Source organism: Vombatus ursinus, unplaced genomic scaffold, assembly GCF_900497805.2.
Source record: "Vombatus ursinus unplaced genomic scaffold, bare-nosed wombat genome assembly UNPS02014798.1, whole genome shotgun sequence".
Taxonomy (NCBI): domain Eukaryota; kingdom Metazoa; phylum Chordata; class Mammalia; order Diprotodontia; family Vombatidae; genus Vombatus; species Vombatus ursinus.
In genome coordinates this window covers 70,756,393-70,770,524 of record NW_020954576.1, presented here as the reverse complement: position 1 = coordinate 70,770,524, position 14,132 = coordinate 70,756,393, and the positions used below count along the sequence as shown (strand labels likewise).

The window sequence follows — 14,132 nt, the reverse complement described above, 5'->3', positions numbered from 1 at the left end:
AGATCTTCAATACTTCCTTATCTATTGGCTGCCTACAAACATGCCTACATTTCCCAAATTCTTAAAAATTCTTCACTTTGCCATATCTTCCCCTAAAGATACTGTCCTTTATCTCTCAACTCTTTCACAGTCAACTCCAATTAGAAAGCTGTCTAGACTTATTGCCTCTGTTTCTTCTTCACTTACTTCTCAGTCCCTTTAAATATGGTTTCAGAGTTCATGGCTCAACTGAAATGGCCCACTCTTAAAAGTTACCAATGATCTCTTCATTGCCGCATGCAATGGCCTTTTCTCAGTACTCATTCTTCTTGATCTCTCTGTAGTATTTGACGCTATTGACCATCTCCTTTTCTTGGATATTCTCTCCTCTTTGTATTTTCATGACAGTGCTAACCTCTGGTTCTCTACCACTCTCTCTGGTTATACCTTTTTAATTCTCTGTTTTGAAGGATACTGAAAACTCATCATCATAAAATCATCAAATTCATCCCTCTAACTATGGGTGTACTTCAGGCTCTTACCTGGCCCCTCTACTCTGCTATACTCTCTTTCCTGGTGACTATTAGCCTCATGGGTCAGTTTTTATCTCTAGGCAGCTGACCTCCAGATCTATCTATCTATCTATCTATCTATCTATCTATCTATCTATCTATCTATCTATCTATCTATCTATCTATCATCTACCTATTCAACCAATGGCTCTTTTCTGAGCTCTTGGCTTCTATCACTCACCCAATTTTAGACATTCTTAACTAGACATCTATGAACATCTCAAACTCAATGTGTTCAAAAAAGAATTCAATATTTTTTCTGCCAAACTTACCCCTCCACCAAAGTTCTCCTATTTCTCTTGGAAGTCCACCTCGTCACCCAAGTTTGCAGTTTTGGAGCCATCCTATTATCTTCTTTAGCAACTCCCTCATACCCACTCATGTGCCAAGTCTTATCTATTCTACCCTCACAATATCTCTCACATCTGTTTTTTTTTTTAATTTTTTACCATTCACATAGAGACCACCACAGTTCAAACTTTCATCACTGCCATCCCAGACAACAATAGCCACCTAATAGAATTCTCTGACTCTATTTTCATTCCATGACCACCAATACATACTCTATGCAGATGAAAAGTGATATTCCCAGCACAAGTCTGATCATGTATTCTATAATAAAATACAAATTTCTCTGTTTGGCATTTTAAGCCCTTTATAATCTGGCTTCAGACACCTCTTCATCCTGTTACATTTCAGCCCAGATTGGTCTATCTGCTGTTCCTTACAATTTTCTGTCTGCTATTTTTCTGCCTTTGTACAATATCCCCTGTACTGATAATGAACTCTTCGTATCTGCTTCTTAGATTTTTTTGATTTCTTCAGAGCTCAACTTGACAGAATGTATGCTCCTTGAAGGCAGAGGATGTTCTACTTTTGTATTTTGTATCTCCAGAGCCTAGACCAGTGCATAGATCAGAGTAGGTGCTTGATAAATGTCTGCCCATGGATTGAAGTGCCACCTCCTCTAAAAGATATTTCTTGGCTGCCTTGGTGGCTAGGGCAACCTCTCACCTTCAGAAATTTCACCATGTGTACTTTCTATGTCTTGTATTTACACTACTTCTATGTATACATTTTGTTTCCCCGATTGAATATAAGTTTCTAAAGGGCAGCAACTGTTTGGTTTTTACCTTTGTATTTCCAGGGCTTAGAACATAGCAGCTGCTTAATAAATGCTTGTTTTGTTAAATGTAGAGTACCTATACGATTCTGCAAGTCTTCATTATCACTTAAGGCTATTATGCCTTAATTCACCTGCTGTAACCATTAGTAAATTCCTCACAATGCAGCAGTAGGATGTGGCTTGCTCTAGGAGTGATTTAATGCCCCTTTTGTGCATGCAATAGTGGTGGCCTCCCAGTATGTTTTTCACTATTCAAGGCACAGCTATCCAATGCCAGACTTTAAATTACTCAGTAGCAAGTTTTAAATCATCTAGCTAAGGAATCTGTAGGGAGACATACCAGCCTTTCTCCAGAGAGAGATCAATGAGCTGTGGAGACATGTTGGCCAGGAATCTCCTCTTTCATCTAGATATACAGAGTGACACATCAGGTGCCAACTTTGCTGCTATTCTTAGGGGAATGGGGCAACTTTTATAATCAATTGGAGGAGGGGGAAGCTGATGGATTATTTAAAGGATGTTAGGAATTACCCTAGTAGTTAAAATGACAGCAGGAGTGGATTAAATGAAGTTCTCAAACTTAGCGTGATGTTTAAGATATCTGGGTTCCTAAGCATTTTTGACTGTAGATCTTTCTCAGGAGGAAAAAGAAAAAAACTCTCATAGGATTTATTTAAGACAGCAGTCAAAAGGTATAAAAGAGAAAGCTTTGCAGCATAAATATGTATATTATTAATAGTCAGAAAGTCTAACAGAGTTTTTATATGGCAAATACCAATGTTCTGCATTATTTTGGGATTTATACTGAGTGGAACATTCTTTTCTTTTCATTTTTAAGTTCTACAGAGTCTTCAGCTTTCTGAATTCCAAAATCATAGCTCCCAACACATCAGAAGCATTTGAATTTGAAATGAAAATGTAGCAAGAATTACACGAACATTTAAAACATCAGTAAAATGAGAGAGGAACAAGATGAAAAATCATCCCTGACAAACTGAAGATCCCGAATGATCACAATCCTGTTTTACAGCTCTGGTTAGCATCCAGAATGTTGGACATTTCAATTCTAAGCGATTCAACATTTTTCATTTTATAAGGTCAGATTTTCATTCCATACCAAGCTCTTCATGTCTTCATCATCATCATCAATCTTACTGAGTGCCCCTGGATTGTTGGCACCTCCATTACTGACAAAACAAATATCTCCCTCTTCCATGGCTAAACATTCTTCTCATGACACAGCAGTGGCCCATGGTTTAAACTTTCATGCATTAGAGAGTCTGATGAGCACAAGCATGAAGCCAGAATAATGATTCAATAAAGAGACTACATGTTGTACTACAATATGAGGCCCTGTAACAGCAACCAAAAGACAAAAGGGACCAAGGAAAAAAGCGCTCTGAGCAGTGAATTGTAAACCTGGACTATTAACAAATAAAGGAATGATAGATGACAGTTAATTAAAAGCACATGGCACAGCCCTAAATCAAAGGCAGAAAATCTTATTCCTTTTCCGCTTCAAAATATTGTTATCTGGCTGTATTTTTGTCTACCCATGAATCCTATCTCTCTTAGATTGAAAATTTCTAGGAGTCTGGCAAGTTGAGTCAACAAACATTTATTAAATGTCTATTATGTATGTGTCAGGTATTAGGCTAAGTGCTAGGGATACAAAGAAAGGCAAAACATAGTCAAGGAGTTCATAATCTAATGGAGGAGACAACAGGCAAATAACTATGTACAATATCAATGATATACACATATATCATGTATACATACATATGTACATATATATGTATACATACATATGTACATATATATGTATATGTATATGTGTATATATATATATATATATAGGAGCAGCTAGGTAGCTCAATGGATAGAGCACTGCTTGAAATCAGGAAGACTCTTCTTCCTGAGTTCAAATCTGGCTTCAGACACTTACTAGCTGTGTGACTCTGGGCAAGTGACTTCACTCTGTTTGCCTCAGTTTCTTCTTCTATAAAATGGGGTACAGAAGGAGATGGCAAACTACTTCGGTATTCTTGACACAAAACTCCAAATGGGGTCATGAAAAGTCAGACACAACTGAAGCTACTGAACAAAAAAAAAAACCATATTTATATATCTGTCATCTATCTAACTATATGTATGCTGCAAAGCTTTCTCTTTTATACCTTTTGACTGCTGTCTTAAATAAATCCTATGAGAGTTTTTTTTTTCTTTTTCCTCCTGAGAAAGATCTATAGTCAAAAATGCTTAGGAACCCAGATATCTTAAACATCACACTAAGTTTGAGAACTTCATTTAATATCTATTTAACTATCTAGAGATGCACACATTTTTATATGTGTATGTATATATATATATATATATGTATTATATATGTTAAATTAGAAATACTGAACAGAGGGAATGCACTGGCATTAAGGGGGGGGGTCCAGAAAGGCTTCTTGAAGAGGTTGGGATTTTAACTGGGACTTGAAGGAAGCTGTGAGGCAGAGATGAAGAGGAATAGAATTCTAGCGATGGAGGAGAGCCAATGGAAATGCTTAGAGTGAGGAAATAGAATGTTTTCTGTGAGGAACAGCAAAGAAGCCAGTGGCGCTGGATTGAAGAGTATGATAAAAGATTGAGGGAAGGGGAGTAAGGTATAAGAAGACGGGAAAGGTAGGAGGTATCCAGGTTATGCATAGCTTTGAAGGCCAAGCAGAAGATTTTATATTTGATCACGAGGATGTTAGGGAGCCTCTATAGTTTATTAACTAGAGATGGGGGAAGGGAACACACTCATGTTATTCAGGAAGCTGAGTGAAAGAGGGACTGTAGTGGGAAGGGACTTTAAATGGGAAGCCCAAACAGCTGGCTATTGTTGTAGTCCAGGCATGAGATGATGAAGGGCTGTACCAGTGTAAGAGGAGAGAAGTCTGTGTAAGTGAGAAGTGTTACAAAGGCATTGAGTTCATCATACTTAATTCAAAAAGATTCAACAAGAGGACTAAAGGACAATACCATACAATGGAGGTACTTGTAATCTATAATTTTATTCTATTTAGATTCTACAAACTTGAGCTTTGAAATAATTTTCCTCTTTGACTACAATGTCCAGTCTTTACCATTTTACAACATCTCCAAGACTGCTCTTTAGTCTCAAAGTGAATTCCAGGTCTTCATTATCCCTCCTCAATCTCTTTTCTCTTTTAGCTTCACTTCCCTCTATTCACAGTGTTGATCATCTCAATGATACATTTTCTTCTAGGCTAAATGTCCCATCCTTTGGACGTTTTGCTTTACTTCTCTGCTTATCCCTAATCCTGAATAACTCCCACCATCTACCTTTTCCCATTTAGAATGCAAGTAATATCATACTGATGCAGGAATTAAGGAAAATGCACTGACTGGATCTACTGTGAATTTATGCCATTGTACTTTATCATAGTATCCCAGCCTATGCTTGAGCACCAGTCCTGAATATCCACCTGCTCACTAGACATTTTTGTGTGAGGTTCCTGTAGGCAACCCAAGCTCAAGACAGCCGTAACTGAATTCATTGTCTTCCCCATATATACTCTTTCCCCTAAATTTACTACAGTTGTTGATGGCATCACCATTGTTCCAATCAGCCATGTTCAAAAAAGTCAGTTGTCTTTGAATCTTTCTTCCCCTTGCTCACCACCCTAATTTTTTTAGTATTTTATTTTTCCCCAGTTACATTTAAAAACAATTTTTAACATTCTTTTTTTTAAACTTTGAGTTCTACTATGGCCAAAGGGCTATAAAAATGTGCATACCCTTTGACCCAGCAATAGCACTTCTAGGGCTGTATCCCAAAAAGATCATACAAATGGGAAAAGGACCCACATGTACAAAAATATTTATAGCAGCCCTTTCTGTGGTGGCAAAAAATTGGAAATTAAGGGGATGCCTATCAATTGGGGAATGGCTGAACAAGTTGTGGTATATGAATGTAATGGAATACTATTGTGCTATAAGAAATGATGAGCAAGCAGACTTCAGAAAAACCTGGAAAGACTTATATGGACAGATGCTAAGTGAAGTGAGCAGAACCGGGAGAATGTTTCAGTCACATTGTGTGATTAACTTTAGTAGACTTAGCTCTTCTCAGCAATGCAAGGATCTAAGACCTCTCCAAAAGTCTCATGATGGAAAATGCTATCCACATCCAGAGAAAGAACTATGGGGTTTGAATGCAGATCAAAGCATATTAATTACTCTTTTTCTTCTGTTTCGGTTTGTTTTTTCTTTCTTGTGGTTCCTCCTATTGGTTCTAATTGTTCTTTACAACACAACTAATGTGAAAATATATTTAATAGAAATGTATATGTAGAGCCTATATCAGACTGTATGCCATCTTGGGTGTGGAGGTAAAGAGGGAGGGAGAGAAAATTTAAGACTCAAAAGCTTATGGAAGTGATTGTTGAAAACTAAAAATAAATTAACAAAAAAGAATATCAAAATAAAATAAAATAAAATGAGGAAATTAAACAAAAAAAAACCTTTGAGTTCCAAATTCTCTCCATTCCTCTTTCCCCCATCCCCACCCCCTATCGAGAAGGCAAGCAATTTGATCTAGGTTATATATGTGTAGCTATGCAAAACATATCCATAATAGTCATATTGTAAAAGAAAACATAGACATGAAAAAAAAACTCAAGAAAAATTAAGAAAGTTAAAGAAAAGTATGTTTCAATCTATATTCAGACATCATCAGTTCTTTCTCTGGGGATAGATAACATTTTTCATCATAAATCCTTCAGAGTTGTCTTGGATCATTGCATTACTGAGAACAGCTAAGTCATTCACAACTGATCATCTTACAATATTGCAATTACTTTGCACACAGTACATTTCACTTTGCATCAGCTATGCAAGTCTTTCCAGGTTTTTCTGAGAGCATCTTGCTCATCATTTCATATAGTACTCGATCATAATCATAATCGATCATAATCACATACCATATAATCACATACCATATGAACTCAGCCATTCTCCAACTGATGGGCATCCCCTCAACTTCTAATTTCCACCAGGAAAGAGCTGCTAGAAATATTTTTGTACACATAAGTCCTTTTTCCTTTTTTTTTAAAATCTCTTTTGGGATACAGACCTAGTAGTGGTATGGTTAGATCAAAGGGTATGCATAGTTTTATAGCCTTTTGGGCATAGTTCCAAATAGCTCTACAGAATCAGTTCACAATTCTACCAACAGTGCATTAAAGTCTCATTTTTCCCGTATCCCCTTTAATATTTGTCATTTACTTTTTCTGTCCTATTAGCCAGTTTAACAGGTATGAGGTAGTACCTCAGAATTGTTGTAATTTGCATTTCTCCAGTCAACAGTGAGTTAGAGTATTTTTTCATATGGCTATAGATAGCTTTGATTACTTCATCTGAAAACTGATCATATCTTTTGATGATTTATCAATTGGGGAATGGCTCTTATTTTTATAAATTTGACTCAGTTCTCTATATGTTTGGGAAATGAGGCCTTTATCAGAGAAACTTGCTTCAAAATTTTTTTTAACAGCTACCAATGCTAACTATATTTTTCTCCATCCTATCACCCCCCCCTTTATTTTATTCTCTCTCTCTTTTCATCCTGTCCCTCCTCAGGGACTTGCTTATGACTACCTCCCCTCTCCCCCAATCTGCCCTCCTTTCTATCACCACTCCCCTTTCCTTATCCCCTTCCCCTCCTACTTTCCTGTGGGGCAAGCAAGATAGATTTCTATACCCAATTGAAGATGTATGTTACTCCCTCTTTGAGCCAATTCTTATGAGAGTAAGGTTCACTCTCCCCCTCACCTGCCCCACCTCTTCCTCTCCACTCTAAAAGCTTTGATCACCATGCTCATGAAAGCATCTGCCAGATTATCTTCATTCTAAATATCTCTAGACTATATACTCTTCTTTGCACCCTATTGCCAACTGCCCAAGATCTTGCCCTTTCTCCCAAATTACTATTATAGCTTCTTAAATTTGTTCCCCTTCCCTCTCTCTGTCTCTCTCTTTCTCGCTCTTCTCTCCCTCTCTCTCCCTCTTCCTTCCTCTCTCTCTCACTCTCTTCCCCCCTCCTCTCCTCTTTCTCTCTCTTCTAATCCATCTTTCATACTGCTGCCAAACGAATCTTCCCATGTGATCACGTTTTAATCAGTGTCACTTATCTTATAAAGTCACTGTGATGTGGTAAAAGTGACTTTTCCATGATCCTTCTCTGATCCTCCAAGGAAGGAGCCATATTCTCTTTTTAAAATCTTTCAGAACATTCATTCTAACTTCTTTTCATTCAGTCATTTTCTAAATTTTACTATATTTACTTTTATAAAATGTCCTCTCTTACTACTAGGGTATAAACACCTTCACAGATATTTGTATCTTTTAAAAAAAATGTTCATCTGAGGGTTATTATATTCCCTTGTACATAGCATGTAATTTAAGATGTATTTGAAAGACAAGATATAAAAATGTGAAGCTAATGCAATGTTTACACACACATATGTATACATACTTATACATATATGTATTGGCCATATCACATATGTAATTATTTTAATAAATGTTCTTTTAACTAATAACTTCAGGAATGAGTTTATATAGGGGAGTCTTTTCAATCTAGAGTCAATTATTGATTATTTAACAAATGAAAGCATCTATGTCTGAGATTAATAGTGTAATGTCTTTGACAGTACATATATCAATTATTACCTTCTTTGCCTAATGTTAACATTATTTCATTCTCCTTCAAGCATAGGCAGTCCTGAAATATACTGAGTGTAGGGGAACTGGGTGTGGGGCAGGAGGTTAGCCAAGGACTAAAAAAAAAAAAAAAATCTGTGAAAAATCTTCACTGAGATCATTGACAGTTGACTTTTTATGACTTTGATCCATTCTTATGACTAAAAGTATATTCTGAGGCTTCTGCTTGCTTTCTTGAGTCAATATTCTCTCTGATTCTTTCCACTGCACATAAATCATACGTCATTTTCTTTTTATATTCTACAAAGGAATTTACATTCTCATCCCCCTCCTTATTTACCCACATCCTCTACCCTGTCCTCACTGTCTTCCAAAGCATGTATATACATACCCCCAGAGTTCCTACTTCCAAAAATCACTCTTTATCATATTACTTTTAAATCTTTTTGCAAGTAGAATGTTAACCAGACTAGACAGAGCTAAGAGATACTGTTGCATTTTGTTTAACAGACCTTAAACCAGAGTGAACCTCTTTTCCATTAAAATAGTTACATGCTCTACAAGGGTTTTCCTGACCACCCCAACCCTTCCTTAAAGTTCTTCCTACTCTGAAAAGTAAATCTGAATAAAGTAAATAAATAAATTACCAGTTCCACTTTTGGCCTAAGGCTGCTTTTCATACTTTCATTCCTATCCCCTAATCATCACTTTAGTTGTGGGGAAATCTTTCTTATCTGTACTTCTTAGTCCAACATTGAGTCATAATACTCTGTGTAGTAGAAATATACATTACTGTAAAAGTTTAAAACTGTACCAAGACTTTTGGAACACCCTTCATTGCATTATTGCCATTTCAAATGGCACATGGTGGTGTGACTCGTATAACTACATTATGACCAATCTCTCTTTTCCTACTGTCCACATATGGAGAATACTGTTTGTTTGGAATTTGCAGCTGCTGCTGACAGAGCATGCTTGCAAGTCTTTATCAGACTCCTGGTTTCCCTAAAGGCTTTATTAAAAAAAATCACCGTGATTCTTTGTTTGATACATACTACCTCAACCAGTTTACTTCTCTAGCTTCCCAGCAATTGTCTGAAAATTCATACTGTCTAAAGATGTTCTGATATGTTTTGAAAATCTCTCTGGTGCATAGTTTTACCTCCTAAAAAGGAAACAAAAGCCATCTTGTTATCTGGCTACTTAGGTATGCTGACATGGTATAGTAGTTACAATAGTAACAGTTGCTGACATTTACATGGTCATTTAAGTTTTTCTAAGAACTTGATATAAATTATCCCATTTCTAACAGTGACTCTGTAAAGAAGGTGGTAAAATAATAATTATTATAATTATTTCAAATTTACACACGTGAGGCTCACAAAGTTTGAGTTGCCCAAGTCACAGAACTTTTAAGAGCCAGGCAGGATTTAAATTAGGGTCCCTGACTGGGTTCAGGGGTCTAAATCATGCTTTTTGCTCTGCCAGACCTACTCACTCAGCTCAGTGGATCTGTATAGGAATGGACACTGTTTCAATGATGATGTATTGGTTAAATTATTTTGTAATTGTAATGATTATCAGACTCATCAAATATTCATCATACTCAATTTATGCCATGACACAATAGTCATCTAGGAATTCAGGTATTATCAACTGCCCAAGAAATGACCAGTTTGGCTTGAAATCTCCCTAAACTCCCTAAGTTTCCCAAAAGATACATTGAACTTTAAAAAAAAAATCTCTTTTTCACGTTTAGTGTATCATTGAGCACTATGTTTAATGTGAGAATCTAGTGGTCATTTTCAGCTTTCACCAAGTTACACTGCGGTGCTTTGAGAGGCACAGAAAGGCCCATAAGACTAAAAATCTTTTACTCTCACTCTGCTTTGGTGCCTCAGCTGCTCACCATCAGCACAACTCCTTAAGGATATTCTAAAGACACATGCTTCAACTGAATTAAAGCATTGTAGTATCCAAGTGGAAGTTCATGCATTGATATTTATTATTTTACTTCATTCACTAGAGCATGAAGATTCAAAACCTTTGGAGTGCATCTAAATTTGAGCATTAAACACCTGGATATTAATGAGCATGCCATTTTAAAAATACTGCATCCTTGTTTCTTGTATGAAGTGAGATTAATAAAGATACATGTACTTACTACAGCTATGTACAGAATAACCACAGTAATAGTAAACAACATCAATAAAAGCAAGAAAAATAGAAGAGCTTAAAAGAGACACAGAAGTGAACAGGACATTTTTGTTATTATCTTGTTAAAGTTAATTTATGCTTAAAATAGGAAATAAATCATGGAAATTTACGATTTTATGTAGAGTCATTTTTATTCTTGTTTGTATATGAGTAGCTTGCCTTTGTTGATTGCTACTAAATTTGGAATAATATCTTTAAATAAGGTTAATAATATATGCCATATTTATCTCATAAAATCATTTTGATTTTAGCAAAATACTGCTGGAGATCCTTTGCAAAGCTTAAAATAAAATCATAAAGATAACACAAAAGATGAACAGATTAAATAATAATTCCTCCAGTGTTAGGCTTTTAATACTGGAAAAGACTCCCATATACTGTATTGAATGAATGCATCACCTACCTGATGTTCACCATACTAATTTTAACCTCCCCTTGTACTTGCCACCTTGTCCCTATGGAGCCAGTTCCTATCCTAAATATTAAGCTGGTCACATATGACTTTCAAAGTCATCAAAGTTCTGTGTATCAATGATAAACCTGAAGATGAAAACAAAGCTAAACAGAGGTAAGGTCAGACTTAGGAAAAATGAGAGAGAGTAAAGTGTAAAGGTATAAGGAGGGATATCAGCCTAGCTAATTATCTCATCCCATTTAAAGGATTCCAGGTGTGTGCTGGCATAGAGAAGCTTCCAACCAAGCTCTCTAGAAGTATTATTTGGGGTTGGGGGTGTAAGGAGAGGACTTTAGCTTCATTCTCCTTCCTTCTCACTCCTGCCCCAACTCATCCCATTCTTCACCTAGAGAAGGACCTTCAGAAAACTGAAGAATTTGGATTTTTCCATCAGTGCACCTTGCCACATAGCTAATACAGCAGTGGCTGGCAACAGTGGCATAAGCAGCTGAGAATGAACTGAAGGCAAAGAAGAAAGGCAAGTTCAACTGGCAGAAAATCTACACTGTACCTAAGGGGAACATCTTGATGACACCTGGAAACTGAGTTATTCTCCTTCCACATGTGCTCTATAAGCTTGTGCACACTTTCCCTCTATATACTTGAGGGAGTATATGCCATAAGGTATAAGGAGTAGGTTACATGAAGGAGATGGAAGGGAAGAGGAACATCAGTCAGGCTGTTTTTTGTTCATTTTGTTTCCACATTTTATGAAGTAAGGACCTATGGTATTAAGTTATACAGACTAGTAAAAATTCCCTGCTTGAAAACTGGGAAAGAATTTTTACAACCAGTGTCTCTGATAAGGGCCTCATCTCTAAAATATATAGAGAATTAAGTCAAATTATATAAGAATACAAGTCATTCCCCAATTGATAAATGGTCAAAGGATATGAACAGGCAGTTTTCAGTTGAAGAAATTAAAGCTATCTATAGTCATATGAAAAAATGCTCTAAATCACTATTGATTAGAGAAATGCAAATCAAAACAACTTTGAGGTACCACATCATATCTATCAGGTTGGCTATCATGACAAAACAGGAAAATGATAAGTGTTGGAGAAGATGTGGGAAAATTGGAACATTAACACATTGTTGGTGGAGTTGTGAAGTGACTCAACCATTTTGTAGAGCAATTTGGAACTATGGCCAAAGGGCTATAAAAATGTGCATACCCTTTTATCCAGCAAAAGCACTTCTAGGACTGTATCCCAAAGAGATCATAAAAATGGGGAAAGGACCCACAAAAATATTTATAGCAACTTTTTTGTGGTGACAAAGAATTAGAAATTGGGGGGATGCCCATCAATTGGGGAATGGCTGAACAAGTTGAGGTATATGAATGTAATGGAATACTATTGTGCTATAAGAAATGATGAGCAAGCAGACTTCAGAAAAACCTGGAAAGACTTGTATGGACTGATGCTTAGTGAAACGAGCAGAACCAGGAGAACATTGTACACAGTAATAGCCACATTGTGTGATGACTAACTTTGACAGACTTAGCTCTTCTCAGAAATGCAAGGATCTAAGACATCTCTAAAAGTCACATGATGGAAAATGCTATTCACATCCAGAGAAAGAACTATGGAGTTTGAATGCAAATTGAAGCATACTATTTGCTCTTTTTTTTCTTCTGTTTTGTTTTGTTTCTTCTTTCTTGTTAATATGAATATATGTTTAATAGGAATGTATATGTAGAGCCTATATCAGACTGTATGCCATCTTGGATAGAGAGGTGAAGAGGGAGGGGGAGAAAATTTAAAACTCAGAAGCTTATGGAAGTGAATGTTGAAAACTAAAAATAAATTAATTAATAAAAAAAATTCCTGCTCAAGATCATCATGTTCCCTTTTGCTACAGTTCTAGGAAGGTGAATAAAAAGTCCAGTGAGCTGATAATAAATGTGGAAAAAAAATTAATTACCATAATAACATTAAGCCTCAGAAGTTTTAGTTTTAAGAAGGTCCTTCATTATTTTTTTCATTGTTCTAGTTCAAAAAATACAAATACAAATTAGCATGGTTAGCTCTGTCTTGTTTCTGAAACCATGACAAAGGTAGAAGTAGTTTTCCCCTCCTACTTTCAACAGCCTCAAAGCAGAGGAAAACCAGGACCAGAAAATTATTTAATTATTATACTCTTAATACCTTCAAAGGAAAGGCAGCATTGCACAGGAGACAGAGAACTGGCCCCGAACTCAGGAAGTTGGGGGTCCAGTCTTGCCTCTGACACATTATCTGAGACTGTAGGCAAGTAAGCCACTTCTCTAGCAGACTGCCATTCTCTCAGGCACATTATCCCTCTAACCTTCAGTCTCTCTCTACATAATGACTCCTTCCCTTCTGCCTACACACATGATCACATCTCCTTTATTTTTAAAAACAATTTCAGGGTACCTTTTATTATTCTTTTTCAGTGTAAATGATATTTTATTTTTTTCCAATTACATGTAAAGACAATTTTCAACATTCATTTTTTAAACAAGATTTTGAGCTCCAAATTTTTCTCCCTCTCTTCCTCCCTTCCCACCTACCCCTCACTTGTTCCAGCTATCCCTGCAAGTTATCTTCCTGCATCACTCCTCCCTGTCATGTCTAAACTTGAGAAAGCTACCTCTATTCTCAAGGTGCCTCTACTTTCTCTTTCCTCTCACTATCTTCTAAACCTTCCGAAGTTGCCAATGTACTTGCCAGATCTAACGGCCTTTTCTCTACCTCTGCAGCATCTGACACTTGACTACCATTTCCTGGATACTTTCTTTTTTTCCTAGGTTTTCATGGCACTGCTCTTGCCTTGTTTTCTCCTCCTACTTGTCTGAACTTCTCAATCTCATTTTCTAGATCTTCACCCAGCCATACACATTGCAGGTGTCCCTCAAAGTTCTTTGTTGATCATTTTTCCTTTTCCTCTGCTATCTCATTTGGTGATTTTAGCTTCCTGGGGTTCAGTTATCATCTCTGTGTAGATAATTTCTAGGTTACAACACCAGCCCTAATCTCTCTCCTGAGCTCTAGTCCTACATCACTCAACTTTTGATTATTTTAAACTAGATGTGTTATAGGTG

General features: G+C 36.5%; 1 protein-coding gene across 1 annotated transcript in view; it reads right to left on the bottom strand.

The window, feature by feature from the left end:
* The window catches only part of LOC114050023 (formin-2-like), a 473,042-nt gene that overhangs the window by 30,176 nt on the left and 428,734 nt on the right, over positions 1-14,132 (bottom strand). The gene's annotated exons all lie outside the window — the stretch shown is intronic.